General features: G+C 45.7%; 1 long non-coding RNA gene across 1 annotated transcript; it reads right to left on the bottom strand.

The window, feature by feature from the left end:
• Positions 1-12,501: 12,501 nt before the first annotated feature.
• Positions 12,502-15,115, bottom strand: LOC133071922 (uncharacterized). Its single transcript, XR_009696558.1, has 3 exons — positions 15,013-15,115; positions 13,325-13,583; positions 12,502-13,191 (listed from the first exon to the last, which is right to left on the bottom strand). It is a non-coding gene; the product is annotated as an uncharacterized LOC133071922 (long non-coding RNA).
• Positions 15,116-15,383: the final 268 nt, after the last annotated feature.

Below are 15,383 nucleotides of genomic sequence, written 5' to 3'. Positions count from 1 at the left end.
TGGGTAGCTCTAGGGAACTATGGTGGGTTTTGGAGTGAATGTGTGTGTCCGTGCGCAGTCAGTTTTATCAGACTCTGCGATCCCATGGACTGCAGCCTGCCAGGCTTTTCTCTCCCTGGAATTTTCCAGGCAAGAATACTCAAGTGAGTTGCCATTTCCCCCTCCAGGGGCTTTTCCCGACCCAGGGATGGAACCCACATCTCCTGTGTCTCCTGCATTGGCAGGCAGGTTCTTTACCACTGCGGCACCCGGGAAGCCCTCTGGAGAGAGCGCTCGCGTGATAAAAGGGGTGATTAATTAAGGTAGAGACCCCTGTACCCCAGCTCCTTGAACTGTGACCGCAGATAAGAGGTAGTATCTCTGGCTCCAAAGAACACCCAGGGGTCCCTGACAGCTGGGCCCCTGGTGCCTCACGCAGAGCTTTGCGAGCAGGGCCCCTGAACCTCCAAGAGCTGTCTTCAAGTGAGGCGTCAGGCTGAGAGGCAGGCATTCAGGGAATGGGGCGGTGACGTTGCGTGTACCTACGGCCTGTGTGGAGAGGTGAGGAGGGAGACAGTGTTGACACGTGTATATCAATACAGGGAAAGGCTTCAGACAAAGCCTGCAAGTACTGGAAATTCTGCTTAAGCTACTCTAGCAATCTGATGTGCCTCTAAATTATTTTAGCATCAAAGCCTGATTGACCATATGGGAAGAAAAAATTGCCAAAAAAAGAGAGGCTTATTCTGAGAGAAACCAGGAGCCTGGTCTGATTGCCCTGACACAGAGCAGATATGAGCCAAGGCTTTCCAGAGAAGAAGTGGGATATTCAGAGGAACCAGCCTCACTGGTTGCCACATTACATGCCGAATGAGCTGTCCTGGAAATTAGAGGCTGAGTTGGTTGAGACTCTGGGTTTAAGTGACAGGAACCCAAGTTCAAAGGAGTTGAAGCAAAAGGGAAATGGACTGGCCCAAGTGCTGGAATCATGTAGTTATTTGGCTTCAGGCACGGCTGAATCCAGGGTACTCCTGTGATATAATCAGGGCTGTCTCTGGCAGCTCTAAGCTTTGTTTTCCTCTGTGAGGGCTCATTCTCTGGCTCTGTTTTTCCACGTCATAGAAAATACGTGGATAGATACCCATCTGCTCCAGCCAAGGTCCTTCAGAAGGAGGGAGACCATCTCTCTCCTAGAACCCATATTGATCCAATCATTGTGGCCCATGAGTGAGGTGCTCTGATTGTTCAGCTTGCGTTTTGTGTCCACTCAGGTGGTGGGAGATTCCTGGCTCTTGATTGACAGCCCTTCAGAACCCCAAAGAGCTGAAAGGAGGGGAAGTCCCCCAGAGGAAACTATGTGGGGCAGGAGAAAAAGAGTCAGATATTCATGACAGAGCTTTAGGAGTTCATGGTCTAGGGAGGATGGTTCTGGAAGCTCCCAGGGGCACAGGCATGGGAGAAGACAGTGAGGTGTCAAGGCAGAGGGATGGCTGGGGCAGACACATTAGAAGGCCCTGATCCAAAATCCTAAGTGTTCTCAACACAAGAAAAAAATTTTTTTCTATTTCTTTTATTTTGTATCTACATGAGATGACAGATGTTCACTGAACATATTGTGGAAATCATTTCATGATGTAAGGTAGTCAGGTCATTATGTTGTAACCTTAAGTGTATGGGAGTCCTGCATGGCCATTACATCTCAGTAACACTGGAAGAAAAAAAAGATTCCCACCAGTTTGACACATCCAAATACTTTTCTCCCCTTCTCTCTCTCCCTCCCTTCCTTCTTTTTCTCCCTTCCTTTATTGCGTTCTCTTTCCCTTCCTTCCTCCACCCCTCCCCCTCTCTTATTCTTTCTTTCATTCCTTCCTTCTTTCTCATGTGCCCGCCTAGTGCAAGCTGACCTACTGTATAGCACAATACTCTGCAAAAACCTAAATGGGAAAGGAATTTGGAAGAGAATAGTCACAGGTATGTGTACACCTGAATCACTTTGCCGCACACCTGAAACTAACACTATCTAGTTAATCAGCTATACTCCAATATAAAATAAACATTTAAAAAAATTAAAAAAAAAATTTTTTTTTAAAGTGTGGGACCAAGGGACACTTGAAAGGCTAGATCACTTATTCTCCCAGGCCACAAAATGAAAGAGAATCACTTCCGCCTCTCTCCCTATAAATTGCAGAATTAAAAGATGGTCCTGATTCCTCAAGAGCACAGGGCGCTACGCTCCCAGAAGCCAGTAGCCTTGATGGAAGTGAGTGCATAGTAGGTCGCTTCAGTTGTGTCCAACTCTTTTGAGACCCTATGGACTGTAGCCAAGCTCAATGGGAGCAGGCTTCTGAGCACTGTCCACCCTGCCCCGTGCTTTGGATGATGGCCACATTTATCTTCCAAAGGGGTCCCACTGATTAGGAACGTAGGCAATTGCTACTCCCCTCCTTTGTCATTCACTCTGGGGCTTCCCAAGTGGCACTAGTGTGTAAAGAACTCACTTGCCAATGCAGGAGACATAAGAGACGTGGGTTCAATCCCTGGATCAGGAAGATCCCCTGGAGAAGGAAATGGCAACCCACTCCATTATTCCTGCCTGGAGAATTCCATGGACAGAGGAGCCTGGTGGCTTATAGTCCAGGGGGTTGCAGAGAGTTGGACATGACTAAGCGACTTTGCACACATGCACTCCTCTCCCTTCTCATTCACTCTGGGGTCTAGTGGAGGACTTCTGTCTCAGACTGTGGAGTTCCAGGTGACACTGCGGAGTGGAGAGGATGCTCTGGGCTGGTTGGTTCTGGGTGGCACTCACTCATTCATGCATTGATCATTTACAGAGCCCCTGTGACAGGTGAGAAACTGCACCAAGCTCAGAAGCTGCAGGAACAGTAAGACAAGTCCTTTGTCCTTGAAGAGCTGTTTGCTGGGGACACAGATGAGTGTGGTAGATTTAAAGGGCTTTTGCTACTGAAGCTCCCCATTCAGCTGCTTCTTCCTTGTCTCAGCCTGTAGACGGTTAATCACAGACCCCCATCTCTCCCTTCCATCATCGCTGACTCAGGCTCAGGCACATGAAGCAACCCTATATAAAATCCTTTATTGGCATTTTCCCAACTGGAGCCTACTAGCACCATATTCTTTTCTCTTTGTTTTTCATGGTGATGTGAGGGTGTGACCCTGGGTGGTATGAATGGGAATATTTTTTTCCAATTAAAATTCTGAATTGATTATTGGTGTATATAAAAACAATCATTTTTTAAAATATTGACTACATGCAGCAGTCTTGTTAAACTCATTTATTCATTCTAATAATTTGACAGTGGATTTTCTTGGGGTTTTCCTTGGAATTTCTTTACAGATGATTGTTCTACTTGCAAATAAAGGCTTTTGTCTTTTTCCTTCCAATTTGTATACTGCTTATTTATCTTTCTAGTCATTGCCTTAGCAAGGAGCTCCAGTAAAATACTGAAGAGTTGGTTGGAAGTGAACATTCTTGTCTTGTTCCTGATTTTACTGGAATGTTTCTAAAGTTTCACAATAAATACCAAGCAGTCATTTTTTTTTAAAGGGAAATCTTCAATATATATTATCAGTTGAAACTTGTATATATGGCTTATAAATTATCTATACCAATGCTAGCATACTAAACACATTGTTATGGCACCTTCCTAAGCCTATGTGTATGCGGTTGCATATGTCTTTGAATATCTATGGAAGGATCCAGAAGAGATTGGGAACATGAATGTCTTTCAGGGAAGAGAACTGAGTGACTGATGGGACATTAGTTTCAACTGTCACTTTATCTGTTAGCTCTAAGTATCGCTCATCTGTATTCTTAAGTTTTGATATGTAATACTTTTAATGTTTTTCCATTCAAACTATTTTCTGTTCCATGTTGGCTTCCTTTCTCTTATTTAGAGTGCATTGCTTAGCTTCTGGACTTTTGGAAGTTTGACAGTCCATTTAATCACATTTTGGACAGAGGATGTGTACCGTATTTTTAAATTTCTTCTAAAATACTGTGATCTAATATACGACTAGTTTCTAAGTATCCCACATATACTTGAAAATAATGTATTCTTTACTCCATGGGTACAGCATTTTATACAGATTTAAAAGCACTAAATTCTTTTTGTTTAAATTTAAATGTTTTTTGTTGGCTGTATGTAACAGTCTTTATGAGATCAGATAAAATTTTCCACCATGACCTATGATAATAGGCATTTCCAATATTTCTGGTAAATGTGACTAGTTTTGCTTTTTATATTTTGAGATTTTATTGGTAAGGCCATACAAATTTATGACTTCCATATATTCTTAAAGGTTCATTTCTTTCAATATTATCTCACACACTTCTTTTGCACTTCTAATGCTTTTTGCTTTAAATCCTATTTTGTCTGATGTAAGTATTATAATATTAGCTTTCTTCCTGCTAGTATTTGCATGGTATATCTTTATCCATCGTTATTGCACTCTTTCTACGTGACCTTGTCAGTATGCCCCAGGATTTTAAAAAATTCAATCTGATGATCCCTACCTCTTCATCAGTGAATTTATTCCATTTACCTTTACCAGAATTCCTGATGTATTTGAAGGTATTTCTACCACTTTATTTTGTACTTTCTATGTGCCATTTTTTTTATTGTTTCCCTTTATTCCTTCCATTCATTCTGCTGCATTAATTTAGTTTCCTATATTCCCTCTTTTCCCTTTCTGTTGGTGAAGAAGCTATGGGCTCTTTTATTATTACCTTTATAATTAAAAACTCTAAAGTCATTCAGTATTTCTATTCTCCTTTATAAAGCATGAAAAGAAAAAATTTTAACTAGTTTTCTGTTACTTATCACAATAATTTTGCTGAAGTTTTATCTCTTCTTTAAAAGAGCAGTATTTTTATATAGCTAATAGTACTCTATTGTTTATTTGAATGTTGCTAAGAGACCAGCTCTTAAAAGTTCTCATCACAAGAAAAACATTGGAACTATGTGTGGTGACAGATATTAACTTCACGGTGGTGGCTCAGCCACTGGTGTGTCCGACTCTTGCAACCCCATGGGCTGTCCATGCGATTCTCCAGGCAAGAACACTGGAGTGGGTTCCCATTTCCTTCTCCAGGGGATCTTCCAGACCCAGGAATTGAACCTGGGTTTCCTGCATTGCAGGCAGATTCTTTACCAGCTAAGCTACGAGGGAAGTCCAGCTAGACTCATAGTGGTGACCACTTGGAAGTATATACACATACTGAATCATGTTGTACACCTGAAACTAAATGATGTCTTATGTCAATTATATCTCATAAAGAAGAAAAAAGAAGAAAATTCAATATTTTTGCTTCTTATGGTTGTTTAGCAACATAGAAGGTCAATTCATTATTGTTTCTTGACTCTCATACCTTCCTTCCCCTTGAATTATTTTTTGTCATTGAAAATATACATTAAAAATTTTAATGAAGGTCTATGAGTAATATATGTCTTTAAGCTTTGTGTGCCGAAACAATTCCTCAGGTAGCTGGGGTTAAAATTTGAGACTGTCATTTATTCATCCTCATTATCTTGAATATATTTCTCTGCAGGGAGAAGCAGTGTAGACCAATGGTGATGAGCATTTGGAACCAGATCCACTTAATTTGGGTACCAACTCCTCCTCTTACTGACTGTAATAACTTGGACAGGAGCGACAAAAACTTCCCTTTGGTCAGTTGCCTCAGCTATAAAAAAGAGGGTGATAGAGGCTTCCCTGGTGGCTCGGTGGTAAAGAATCCGCCTGCCATGCAGGCGACATGGGTCTGATCCCTGATCCAAGAAGATCCCACATAGCGCGGAGCAACTAAGCCCATGTGCTACAACTACCGAGCCCATGATCTACGACCTGAGAGCCGCAACCCCTGAGCCCATGTGCCGCAACTGCTGCAGCCTGCGTGTCCTAGAGCCTGTGCTCTGCAACAAGAGAAACCACCTCAACGAGAAACAGCTGGAGACCAGCCCCACTTGCTGCAACTAGAGAAAAGTCCACACAGCAACAGAGACCCAGCACAGTCAGGGAAAAGTGAATAAATAAAAATAATAATTAAAAAAAAGAAGATGATGCTGAGAATCCTATCTCAGAGAATTCTTGTTAGGATTAAATTAGTTAACTAACAAAATATTCAGTGTGGTGCCTGGCATAGAGTGTCATTCAAACGCTAAATATTATCATCATTAAACCACCTTCTCTTCCCTTTTCTGTTGTCAGTGAGACAGTAGCTGTCAGTCTAGTTGTGATTCCTTTCTAGGAAATCTAACTCACCTCTCTGAAAATCTCTTTAAGATTTTTGATCTTGAGTGTTCTGCAGCTTCACTCAGAACGCACTTTGAGTCTGGGAAGGGGGGCCAGTCTTTCTACCATTCTGAATCTTTATTTTCTTTATTATTTTTTCTCTACTATCTCTCTCTGCAACTTCTATATGCTTTACGTGGTAGCCTCTCAAACTACCCTCCGTATTCCTTAACTGTTCTTACATACTTTCAAACTTTTGTCTCTTTGTGCCATGTTTTGGGTGAACTCCCTGGTATTTATGTTTCATTTCTTTTCATGACTATTTCAGGTTTAGCGTTATATCCAGTCTACTAGTTTTTTTTTTTTTTTTTTTTTTAAATTTCAGGGCAGGGACTGCATTTTGTATTTCCAAGATTCCAAATTAATTCTTTTCCATATCCATCTTTTTTAAAAGTTCCTTTCTGTCTATTTTTGTTTCACAATTAAAAAAAAAATCTTATTTCTCTCATTTAAAAAAAAATTTGGCCCACAGCATGTGGGATCTCAGTTCCCTGACCAGGGGTGGAACCCACACCCCCTGCACTGGGAGGATAGCATCTTGATCACTGGACTGCCAGGGAAGTCCTTGTTTTTTAATTCTTATATATTTCATACTATTCATTCATTTTCTTATCTAAAGGCCTTAAACATCTTGAGTTAATATCTGATTTTAGATTGTTTTGCTATCTCAGTTTCACCTGAAGTGAACAATTTATTAATATTGATTTGTCAGTTATTATCTGAAAAGATAGATTTCTCTGTGTCTTTTGGATTTTTGGTTTGGTTGGGTCGTTTTAAGCATGAGCTCTTTCTCTCTTCTCCTTCTTCTTTTCTCTCGACCCCTCCATTCCCTTTCAAGTTTCACAGGTTCTTCTACCAGCCCTCTGCCTTCCTTAGCCTTATTTTGATGATGGAGCTCTTACTGGTGGGCAATGTGTGGCTCACTCAGTGAACAGGTGGTTAAATTCAGGTCCTGGCTCCCGCGTTGTCCTGGTCACTGCTCACCTAGACATTCAACCTCACAAATGCTGTAACCTTGAGTCGTGTCCGACTCTGTGCGACCCCATAGATGGCAGCCCACCAGGCTCCTCTGTCCCTGGGAATCTCCAGGCAAGAACACTGGAGTGGGTTGCCATTTCCTTCTCCAATGCATGAAAGTGAAAAGTGAAAGTGAAGTCGTTCAGTCGTGTCCAATTTTTCATGATCCCAGGGACTGCAGCCTACCAGGCTCCTCTGTCCATGGGACTTTTCAGGCAAGAGCACTGGAGTGGGTTGCCAGCACTGGTTAGGAGAAGCTTTATCAGTCTCTCATCCTAAGCAGAGAAACCACCAGTCCTACCTCCAGCCTTAAGTTCAACCCTGGCCCCTGCCTCACCTGGAACAAGTTTGGTCCCTGTTTCCTGGGAGTCAGACCAGCTTCATTACACACAGGAGCCAGAACCTGCCCGTCTCAGCCTGCTTCTGCCCCAGCCCAGGGCTCAGCGTCCCTCACTGCTGTGGGAGTCTCTGCTCTTTCTGATCTACAAAGATGGTTGTCGAGGCTGTGAGCTCAGTTGTGCCTTTTTGTATCTTCAGGTTTTCTAAGTTTTATTTATAACTTCTATGCATTTATAGCAGAATGGGTGCCACAAATGCTTGTTTACACAACACCACCTTGACCAAAAGTGTTTTCTAGTATATTTTTAACAATGAACAATTGCTACTATATTATGATAGATACAAAGGGGAAAGGCCACACCCACTGGCTTTCATAATATGGAAATCACTTTTGACCTTGGACAATACCCTGTCCTCCTTATGGAGGCTGTGGGTTGAGGAAGGCTAAGAACTGGAGACACCACGAGTGGGCAACCTTTCCAAAGACATTTCTCTGGGAAAGAGGGGAAAGAAATAATGGGACATTTTTGTTTGGTTAAATCAGAGTGATTTCAATGTGTGCAGTCATAGAATAAAAATAGGAAGTCAGGAGTGCACTGGGGAGGTGGTGTAGCTTGGAGAGGAGGAGCATAATCTCCTGAGTTTGTCAGACATAGGCTTGAGTCGGAGCTCTGCTCACTGTAGACTTAATGTACTCCTTCTGTAAAAGAGGATAACAATAGGCTCCACTTCATGACACTATTGAGAGGTTTAAATAAGACATTGTATGTGATGACTTCAGTACGGGGCCTCCCAGGTGCCTCAGTGGGTAAAGAATCTGTGATGCAGGAGACTCAGAAGACACAGATTCGATCCCCGACTTGGGAAGATACCCTGGAGGAGGGCATGGCAACCCACTCCAGTACTTTTGCCTGGAGAATCCCATGGACAGAGGAACCTCGTGGGCTACAGTCCATGGGGTGGCAGAGTTGAACATGACAGACAGTACATTGAGTACACAGCAACTGTTGACCATGGTTATGACTGATAGTGTGATGGTTCATTTTCTGGGTGTCAACTTGGCCAGGCCATGGTACCCAGACATCTGGTTAAACACCAGTCCAGATGGTACTGTGAAGACATTTTTCACAAGAGATGAATACTTGGGTCAGTGGACTTTGAGTAAAGATTGCTCTTTGTACCATATGTGGGCTTCATCCAATCAGCTGAAGGATTTAAGGGGGAAAGACCCAGATTCCCCAACAAACAGATGTCTTCAGACTTGAGCTGCAACATCAACTTGTCCCTGGGCCTCTGTCCTACCTGTCCACTCTGCAGAATTCAGATTTGCAACCTTCATGATCATTGAGTCAATTCCTTAATATAAGCTTCTCTACAGATACCTAGATGCTTCCCAGTGGCTCAGTGGTAAAGAATCCACCTGCCAATACAGGACACTTGGGTTTGATCCCTGGGTTAGGAAGATCCCCTGGGGAAGAAAACGGCAACCTACTCTATTGTTCTTGCCTGGGAAATCCCATGGACAGAAGGGCCTGGCAGGCTACAGTCCTTGGCATTGCAAGGAGTCAGACACGACTTAGAGACTAAACACCAACAACAAAAATACATACACAAATACAGATACACATACACATATAGTACAGATATAGATACAAGTATAGATACACACATACACAGCCTATTGGCAGTTCTCTTTCCCTGGCGAACTCTGACTGATACAGAAGATATAGGAGGGAGAAGAGAGAGAATCGTAAACAGTAGCTGGCTTCCACATGTCTCAACTGGGGGAGCCCGTGTGCCATAACTACTGCACCCACCCGCCACAACTAGAGAAGGCCCTGCACGGTGAGGAAGGCTCAGCGCAGCCAAAAAAGATAGTACTGGCTTTCCTGAGGAGCTAGAGCATTCATACCCTAGACAGAAAGAGGAGGTGCTTAGGTGCAGCCCTGTGATGATGGAGGGGAAGCCGGGGGTTGGGGACCAAGGAGTAGGGGTGTCCCCTCTAAGGGCTATTCTCACTGGGAGGTAAGGAGTGAGATCCCAGCCAAGCCTACAAGCTACGGGGAGGTGGCAGGTAAAGGATGGTGGGAAACCAGGGGCGCTGGTGCCCACGTAACTCCCTGGAAGCAAGGAAGCCCGCCAAGGTCGCAGAACTCCATCTGTGCTGTGCCACCCATGGAACCGGGGTGGGGGAGGCGGGCTTGGCGCGGGAGGAGACAGCAGCCGCTAAATCAGGGTTGGTCTCTAAATGGGGAGAGTGACACGCCTGTGAGCACATGGTGAGAGTGTGGGCAGGGAGCGGAGGCAGGGCGCTGTCTTCTGGTTGCAGGTTTCTCCAATGCCTGCCTATGCCTTCCTACAGAAGAGGAGCTGGAGAGAGGAGCCCCCCTCCTCCCAGGGACGACCCATGCGGTTATTCTTGGCTTATGCACCACATTTATCTTCCAGCTGTTTCCCTCACATGCAACCTGGGAAAGCTGTCAGTAGTTTTCTTTTAATAACACACAAGCTGAGGGGTGGAGAGCCAGTGCTTTCCAGAAGAGCCCCAGGCAGTGGTGAAATGTCTCGAGGAAGAAATCAGAGCTGCAAAACACAGGTGAGCCTGAGCTTGAAGAGGATCATGGGGACCCCCTGGTCATAACCATGGGGAACTCCGGGTGGAGCCAGACCACCGTGCGGGTATCATATTCAGGGCATTCACATCACTAGATGTCACTTTTTATCCACAAACTTATGAGACCTTGGAACCCGAGGTGGTTGTACGATCCCTTTACCATCTAGTTTTTTTTCTGAAGTTTTTACCACAATAAATAATTCTGCAATCAGTCTTCTTGTCATTAGAGCTTCATACACATTCTGACTTATTGCCTTTTGTAAAAAATGAACACGAGAAAAGGCAGAATAAGCTGTGACAAGGGAAGCCTCTGGGTAATGAAACGAGTCTCAGCCAGAACTCTGGGTTGCAAGCAATAGAAACTCAAGTCAAGCCAATTTCAGCAGAAATTGGAACTCGAGGTAGTCTTACAGTTGAACTCCACAAACTGGGAGTTCCTGGAATGGAGTTGGTTTCAGGTATGATTGGTTACAGAGACTCAGTAATATTCCCTCTCTGTGTGTCTCTGGGTCCATTTCTCGATCTGCTTATCTTGGGATATTGGGCTTGTACCTACTGCAGAAGATAAACTACATTCTTGTGACTTTGGAGGGTACTGAGGGGAGAGTACAATAACAGACATGCTCAGGTTTCCATCATCCACTCTCAGTGAAAACTAACTCCCATCTCCCAATGCCAGACATAAAATCCCAGGAGCCTGATCCTACAAGAGTGGCATTTCCACTCCATGAGCCCATCACAACATACCCTCTCTCTGATAAGTGGGTCCTGTGATCAGTAGGTACAATGCCTACTATACAGTGAGTGCTAAATTAATTTTTTAAAAGTGGCTGTTGATGGAAGCAACTCAAGTGTCTATTGCTAGATGACTAGATAAACAAAATGTGGTGTATACACACAATGGAATACTACTCAGCCATAAAAAGGAAAGGAAATTTTATCCAGGCTACATGAATGAACTTTGAAGACATTACGCTAAGTGAAATAAGTCAGTCACAAAGGGCAAACATTGTATGATTGGTCTTACATGAGATGCCTAGAGTAGTCAAATTCATAGAGACAGAAAGCAGATGGTATTCACCAGGGGCAGGGAGGGAGGGAGGAATGGGGAGTTAGTGTTTATGGTATAGAATTTCAGTCAGAGAAGATGAGAAAGTTCTGGAAATGGATGGTGGTGACGGTTTCACAATGGGAATGTACTTCATGCCACTGAAGTGTACACTTAAAAATGGTTACAATAGCAAATTTATTATGTATATTTTACCACAACGTTTTTTAAAAAAGCTGTTAAATAATTTCATACTGTCTAGAACCATAGCCTCCAGCTGACTCCACCTTCCATTTCATGCCTCTTGGAGATGCTGGCACAGTGCAAATGACAGGCTATGATCATGAAAGAAAATGAATTTAACTGATCTGAAATCCTGGCCTGCACCCTCAGATCAACAAATGTTCATCAAGCACCAGCCCTGAGCTGGGCCTGGCTGAGGGCCATGGTTTGGGTCTGGAGGAGAAAGGAAGAAGCACAGAAGTCCAATCATAGGTGCCAGCCTCCAAGGCCCTTCAAACTCTCATCGAACTGGGGCAACATAAGGCAGCACACGGTAAGGGTCTCCCGATGGTAACGGGGAGTGGGCAGTGCCTCCAAGGCCTTGGTTCCTTCTTCAGTAACATCCCAGAGGGCTGTCAGGGAGACCGTGGCTTCACCTGCCCTGGCCTGCTTCCTTGCTCCCGCACTGCGCCACCTAGAGGCTGGAGGCCCCACCCCGACTGAACGGACAGCAGAGGGGGAAAAGGAGATTCTCTGAGAATTTTAGAAAAAGGAACTCAAGAGAGGACACATTGGGGTGACTGGGCGAGACTCGGGCTGGGGTGAAGACACCCGCAAAGAGGAGCCCACGGAGAGCGTAGGTCTTCAGAAGCATCTGCAGAATGAAATCATGGCTCAAAGAAGAGCTAAGATGAGAGGAGGTAGAGAGGGACATAGACAAATAGGCAGAGAGAGAGAGACGCTGTTCCCTTCCAGCCTCCACTCATCTTCCTCCTTCAGGGGGCCCATGCCCTGCCTGCCCTGGAGCTGCAGAGCTCTCTCCCCATGTCCTCGCACACCCTGCCCTTATCTCAGCCCAAGTGCACACAGGCCCAGGCTGGGCCCCGGGAAGCCGACTCTGTGAGGGAGCTAAGTGGGTGCCATGCTCACAAGGACCACCCTGGAGCTGGACCCCATGGACGGGAAGGGAAGGAAGCAGGAGAGGACAGAGGAGGAGGCCAAGCTGGGACGCAGGCCCACAGCCTCAGCCAACCCCCACGGGCTGGTGTGCTGGGCTGCCAGAACAGAACAGACCGGGTGGCTTAAACAACAGAAATTGCTTCTTCACAATTCTGCAGGCTAGAAGTCTGAGACCAATGTCAGCAGATTTGGTTTCTTCTGAGACCTCTCTCCTTGGCTTGTAGATTGCTGACTTCCTCTAGGGTCATCACAGTCTTCCTTCTGTGTGTGTCTATGTCCTAATCTCCTCATTTTATAAGGACATCTGCTATACTGGGTAAGGACCTGCCATGAAGTCTTCTTAAATGACCTGTCTGGACATTCTGATAGGTCCATTCTGGGGGTTAAGCCTTCAACATATGAATAGGAAGGGGGCACAATTTGGCCATAATACCATGGGAAGCTCTGGTGTTAGAAGGCCCCTGCAAAATTGTCCCGGTTGGGCCCATATATCCACATCTCTGTGGATCAGCACTGGCTGGGGCTCCCTGGGAAGGCCTGACTTAGGGCGAGGCCACCCTGCAGCTGAGTCAGTCCCCAAGGGGTCTGACAGTTGAAGATGGCCTGCCAACCACGGATCCACAGCTGGGGCAGCAGGTCCTTCATTGAATGAGGCTCTGGGCAACGCATCACAGGGTCTGGTTCTCACGGCCACACAAACCTTAAGAGAAGGTTGTCACGAGGGTTAAGTAAGACAGTACTGTTTAGCTCCCGAGGTCAGGGACTGTGGGCTGACCACTGCATGCCCCCACCCGTGAGGGACACCCATGTCGGTTGGTTAACCCAGCACTCACATGTACTTCTCTGCTGCCTCACCCACCTCCACCTCAGAGACAGGAAACGCCCACATCTCATATTCTCAGCCTTTCCTCCAGAGCAGATGTCTGCTGACCGGGTTCTGAGAAAGCATGTGACGACAGGGCTGCATGTGGCTGGTGCTGCCACCCCCGTGCAGATATGGCACAGGATCCGAGGTGGCCTCCTGCGCAGCAAGGGGACCGCAGAGAGGTAAGGATGTAGACCAGGGCTGGCAGCTGCAGGCCTCGAGACTTCCTGTTGGGTGAAAAGAATGAAGTCTTTGCATTTAAAACATGATGCAGTGAGTTGAATGGTGTCCCCTCCAAAGAATCGGCCTTATCCTGGAGCCTATGAATGTAACGTTAGTTGGAAAACAGATCTTTGCATTTGTAATTACGTTCAAGGTCTTGAGATGAGATCATCCCGGATTCAGGTGAGCCCTAAATCCAACAGGGACAAGTGTCCCTGTTAAAAAGGAAATAAAAGGGGAGAAGACACAGAGGAGAAGGTGACATGAAGACGGAGGTGGAGACCGGAGTGATCCATCCATAGGCTGAAGAACTCCAGTGACTGCCAGCAGCTCCCAGAAGCCAGGAGAAGGGCATGAGAAGGATTCTCCCTCAGAGGCTCCAGAAGGCACCGACTCTGCTGACACGTTGACCTCAGACTTGTGGCCTCCAGAACTACGAGGGAATAAATTTCTATTGTTTTCATCCACCAAGTTTGTCCTGGCAGCCACAGGAAACTAATACACACTGTTTTTTATTTGCAGCCTGTCTTAGTCCATCTAGGCGACTATAACAAAACTACCAGAGACTGAATGGCTTGCAAACAGCAAAAATCTATTTCTCAGTTTGGAGCCTGAAAGTGCCAAGATCAGGGTGCCAGCATTGTCAGGCTCTGGTGAAGGCTTTCTTGGTGGCGGCTGATAACTTCTTTTTGTAACCTTATATCTGGAAGAAGCTAGGGAGCTCTGCAGGGTCCCGATCATGAGGGCTCCACTCTCGTGACCTAAGCACTTCCTGAAGACCTCCCATCCTCGTACCATCACACTGGGCCTTATGAGTTCAACACGTGAACTTGGAGTGGCTGTGGAGGACACGAATACCATTCCACATGTGGCACTGGGCCTAGAGGTAATGGGACTTTACCGGTGGCGCAGCGGTAAAGAATCCAGCTGCAATGGAAGAGATGCAGGAGATGCAGGTTCAATCCCTGGGTTGGGAAGATCCCCTGGAGGAGGGAATGGCAACCCACTCCAATATTCTTGCTGGGAAAATCCCATGGACAGAGGAGTCTGGTGGATTACAGTCCACCGTCATTGTGAAAAGAACTGGACGTGACTGAGTGACTGAGAAGCAGGTGGAGGTAACGGCTGTCACTGCAGGGTTTTAATCCAGCAGGAACATGAGAGAAATGATGCTTTAGGAAAATGGATCTGTTGTTAATACTGACTCTAGACCTGCTGGAACTACAGGGCATAGCTAAACACTCCACATACATCTTCAGAAGGGCAAGCAACTGTCCAAATGAGCCACCCTCGATAGTGACTGAGCCATGATTAGTGCACATCTTCCAGCCGGAGAAGTCTCAGAGATTTCAGTTACAAAGGCAGTCATTTAACAGTGACACAATGGGGTGTTCCAGTAATCACTCAGTGAAATCATACAAAGCTGCCAATTACCTGTCCTCCCTCGACGACCTCGGTCCTTTGAGTCTGCCTCTCCTAAACACCAGCCCAGAGACTCCCAGTTTCCCTTGGATGGTTCCAGAGTGACTTCTCACATGCTCTTGGCTCTGACTCCATCTCAAGGTCTGCCTGTGGCCCCTTGACAACAGATTCCGGCACTTCTCACTTGTTTCAAGCACATAGAATCAACCCAAGCTCCCAGCCATAAGTAAAAGTGACTTCTAGCTCCACGGGCCAGATTCCTTGCTACTGTCTTAAGAGGCAGAATCTGGAGGAACGACCAAGCCCAGGCTTGGCTTCAATCCTGCCTCCGCCATGGAAAGTTCTTTCATTCCTCTGAACCTCAGTTTCCTGGGCTGATGACA

The sequence above is a fragment of the Dama dama genome, chromosome 17, assembly GCF_033118175.1.
Source record: "Dama dama isolate Ldn47 chromosome 17, ASM3311817v1, whole genome shotgun sequence".
Taxonomy (NCBI): domain Eukaryota; kingdom Metazoa; phylum Chordata; class Mammalia; order Artiodactyla; family Cervidae; genus Dama; species Dama dama.
This window is presented reverse-complemented; position numbering and strand designations above follow the sequence as displayed.